This window comes from Pinus tabuliformis, chromosome 3_2, assembly GCF_031772625.1.
Source record: "Pinus tabuliformis cultivar Carrire ecotype Pingquan chromosome 3_2, CPIR1, whole genome shotgun sequence".
Classification (NCBI taxonomy): Eukaryota; Viridiplantae; Streptophyta; class Pinopsida; order Pinales; family Pinaceae; genus Pinus; species Pinus tabuliformis.
This window is the reverse complement of record NC_142302.1, coordinates 1,051,368,034-1,051,372,883: the sequence shown is the minus strand read 5'-3', so window position 1 is coordinate 1,051,372,883 and position 4,850 is coordinate 1,051,368,034.

The following is a 4,850-nucleotide window of genomic DNA, read 5'->3' as shown; positions in this document are numbered from 1 at the left end:
AGTTTAACTCCTTTTTTTTTTTTTGCTAATGCAAGAGTCGTGCTTTCTATTCAAAATGTCCAAAAGGATAAAAATACATAAAATACAAACAACCACCAGCTAAACCTTTTAGCCCTAGGTGGAAACCTCACCCAAAAAATAAACCCACCAGCTAGGTCCTAAAGACCCAAACAACAGACCCGAAGTACCACAAATTCAAAATAAACAATGCATGACCCACCGCAAAGCTATACATGCTTCAACACCTGGACCCACCAACATGCACGTTGTTCCCTGACCGTTGATTCTCCTTTCCAGATCCAACGGTGGAGGATCATATCGCATGATCAAAAGGCTCAAAGAATTACCGCGCGATGAGGGCGGTATTCCCTCCCCAATCTTGGCCACGTGTTGCGTGGTGAGTGGAATCACGTTCAACTCCAAAAAACTGCTCCCTACTTTAAGGGCATGCGATAAACCAAAAACCACTCTGAGGGCAGTATGGATACCACGGGAAGTGATGCAGGGGGTTTTGAGTCTGCTGAGAACGTCGGGACTCTGGTCCATCGCACCACCCCGACTCCTTAGGCACTTGAACCAAAGGAAGATGAAAATCTTCTTACCATTCTTGATGTTCTTCGTCCGATCATCCAAGAGCCACTGTCTGTCGAGCAACCTCCACCTGCGACTCCTGTGTTTGCGCTTACCTGGGCTGAGGAAGCAGACAAAGACCTGCATCCCAATTGTAACATCACTTCTGAAGTACCACTTCATAATTCATCTGAATCAACTAGACCTCGTCTTTGCCACTGTTGCCCAACTCTGTTTTGATATAACGTTCTGTCCTCGTCCGCCTGATTAAGACAATGCTCCCTCAATTTATCCTAAGGCATCTCTTTCCATCTCAACTTGACACTGCTTTTGGTGCAGAGCACCCTTTGATTAGCTAGAATGTCCGCCAATTTATTTGTCGTCCTTCGCACATGAGTGAAACTCACGGTTCGCAAGCACAGAGGGTGAAATTGTATCCTTTGAAAAACCTGAAGCAGCCTCCAATGTCTTGAGACCTTCTCTGGCTCCGTACCACAGCAGATTCTCTTGACCGAGTTGATGATTAACTCAGAATCAGCTTCAATTATAATATTCTGAAGATTGTCCTGCTTCAGGATTTCTAAACAATGCTCTAGTGCCATTAGTTCCACCATATTATTTGTAGCTCTTCCCAAATGGCAATGAAAAATAAAAAGGATGCAGCCATTTTCATCCCTTAACACCCCTCCATAACCAGCAATACCTGGGTTGCCTTTTGAGGCCCCATCAATATTGCATTTCAAAAAACCCTGAGGGGGAGGATAACAGCAGTCTGGCTTATTGACGAGTTTCTTCACCTGCCTATCCATGCCCTGTGGTATAAGCCCCTGCATACCCAACTGAAGAAGTATCTGAATTTCAGCTTCTGAAGGAGGAGTTGTTGGGGAAGTTCGCACTAAAGTTCCCATTGTTTCCTTAAGCTGTCTTAAGATCTGCGCCATAATGCTCTGGGAGGAGCTTTTTTCATTTTTGAAGATTCTGTAGTTCCTTTCTTTCCAAACATTCCATATAATGAAGCTTGGAGTTAAAGCCCAAGCTGTGCAAAGAATTTCATAATCAGAGAAGTTTCCTCTCCAGTTATTAAGGGTATTGATAATGCTTCCTTTGTCCCTCTCTGTGTGTCAGAAAATTGTGGCAAAAGTATCCCACAACCTGTAGGTGAAAATGCAGTTATTGAGAAGGTGCTCCATCGTTTCCTCTTGAGACTCACAAAGCTGGCACCTAGATGGTCCCAGGACACCCCTCTTCCGAATGTTTTCCCAAGTCAGAATTTTCTTATGATGTACCAGCCACATGAAAAGTTTGATTTTCATCCATCCTTGATGCCTCCATAGGTTCTGCCAAACCCTGTCTGGTACATTAGAATCAAGCTCTAGGATTATGCGCTTTGCCTCCTTAAGATTGAAGTTGCCTTCATTATTATTGCCCCATCTAAGTTGGTCATGCCCCTCTGATACCAGAATTTTCCTTTGGTCCAACATTGTTAGAAGTGCATCAGCTTTTACTTTCAAAGGGCTATCATCCCTGTATTCCATATTCTTCCAAGTTCGCCATTTTCCTTCACTATTGGTTTGATCCCAAAAATCTTTTACCCTAAGTAACCCTTTAGTATCAGTTTTATTCTTGAGGTCCACAAAGTCCTCTCTTAGCAGTGTAGGTTCTTGTTGCCATTTATCCTCCCAAAACAAAGCAAGATCTCCCTCTCTGATTTCCCAGAAGCTATTTCTTTTCACTAAGCCTCTATTCTCCCAGGCTTTATTCCAGATGTAGGAGCCTTTTATGATGCCAGTCATCTTTATGTGATCATTGTCTTCCCAATTGCTGGCATATTTTTCTTTCCAAATACGAGCCCACTGAGCCTTTGGATCTTTTACCCAACGCCACCATAATTTTGCCCCTAAAACTTTGCTTAGCACTTCCGGATCATCCAGTCCAAGACCTCCGTGATTTTTAGGTTTGAAAATCTTATCCCAGGCTACCAAGGCCCATTTCTTTCTCTCCTCCCCCTTACCCCAAAGAAAGTCCCTTTGAATGGTTCTAAATTGTTGCAAGACTCCTTTTCGAGCTGGAAGGGCAGAAAGCATGAAGACGGGGATTGATTGAAGTACAGCTTTTGTAAGCACCAACCTGCCTGCCAAGTTCAAAGATCTAATAGTCCATTTCCGAGTTTTGTCCTGCATCTTGTTAATCACTGGTTCCCAAATACTCTTGTGCAAAGGTTTATCAGTTAGAGGAAATCCCAAGTATTTGGAAGGAAGGATATCCCTTTGAAAGCCCAGAATTTTGGAGATATTCCTCTGAATAGCAATATTAGTGTTAAAGAAAAAAATCTTAGATTTGGAGAGATTTACCTCTGTACCCATAGCCATGGCAAAGTCACTCAGGATTTGTTTATAAGCAAGCGCTTCTTTGACCGTGGGGATGCCCTACAACATGGTGTCATCAACAAATTGTTGATGGGTCAAAGCCTGTCCATTCTTAGGGAGTTGGAGACCCTTGATGTTACCCACTTCTTTAGCATGCTTGATAGTTCGACCAAGTCCTTCCATCATGAGGATAAAGAGAAAGGGGGGGAGCGGACCTCCCTGCCTGAGGCCTCTTGTAGGAGTAAAAGTCTTGGATGGAAAACCATTAACCAGAATTGAAAAGCTAGAAGAGGTCACCAGGGCTATGACCCATCTAACCCAGTTATGGTCAAATCCAAAGGCTAGAAGGACCTTCCTGATATAGGTCCAATTCATCTTGTCATAAGCTTTGGCTAGGTCCAATTGCATAATCATTCCCACCTTCCTATTGCTTATCAATGAATGAACCACCTCATGCGCTTGAATGATGTTATTGAGAATTTGTCTACCCTCCACATATCCTGTTTGTTCCACAGAAACTAAAGTAGGAAGAAGGGGTTTGAGCCTATTGGCAATAACCTTGGATATTATCTTGTACACCACATTGCACAAAGCTATTGGTCTGAATCTTTCTGGAGTCTAAGCAATGTCCTGTTTGGGGATCAAAGAGATGAAGGATGTATTGAGCACCTTCAAAATGGTTCTATTCATCCGAGAGTCCTCCACAACATTCAGAATATCTTGCTTGACAATGTTCCAGCAAGCTTTAAAGAAATCGACATTGACGCCATCAGGGCTTGGCGCTTTACCATTCTGCATTTCTTTGATGACCTCACTAGCCTCCTCTTCAGTCACCAGCCTATTGAGATTGAAATTACCCTCTCTTGTTACTAGCTTAGGTATGTGCTTTGTTAAGTCCTTGATAAAATGAACTATGTCTAAGCTAGTCTCCTCTACGATACTTCGAAAGCGCTGAACCAGCACAGCTTCTATATCTTCATGGGTATTGAGTAGTTGACCTCCAGAGTCCTTGATCGATGAGATCCTGTTATGAGACCTGTTCGCCATGGTGGATCTGTAGAAAAACCTAGTGTTTCTTTCCCCTTCTTTTAGCCATTGAACTCTCGATTTTTGTCTCCAAAATATCTCCTCTTGTTTACATAAGTTCTCCCAGTCTTGATGATGCTTGGTGACTTGATCGTTTCTGACTCTATCAAAGGCATCCGTGATAAGGGCTTGATTGAGTTCCTGCATTTTACCTTCAACAGCTTTTTTTACTTCAAAAATATTACCAAATTCATTCTTGTTCCAATCTTTGAGTCTGAGCTTGATGTGTTTCAGTCTTTTGTGTAGAAGAAACATTCTCGTACCCTGAATATGCAGATCTTTTGTCCACCATTTTGCAATGCTGCCGATAAAATCTGGGTGGGTGAGCCAGATATTCTCAAATCTAAAAGGTCTGTTCTTGGGGGTGCCAATGCCCTGAACCTCAAGTTGTACAAGCCAATGGTCTGAGCCTCCAAAGGGGAGAATTCTCACTGTCATTTCCCTGTCTGTGAGCATAAGGTCCTCTGAGATTATGAATCTATCTAACTTAGAGGCTACTTGAGACTCTCCTCCTCTCCTATTGTTCCATGTATAGAGGCCATTACTCATATCAGTGTCAACTAGCTTCATGTTATCTATAAAATTCTGAAATGCTATAGAGTCTTTGCTTAAAGTCCTGGTCCCACCTTTTTTCTCCGACAGTGATTTGATCATGTTAAAGTCCCCACCCATAATCCATGGTACTCCTGCATGTTTATCTCTTAGTTCCACAAGGGAATCTAGAAGCCTGAGTTTATCATCCGGTCTTTGGGGGCCATAGACATTTGTAATTAAATAAATCTCCCTGTCTCCCACAGGCTGAATAACCACTGATAAATAATTCCTAGA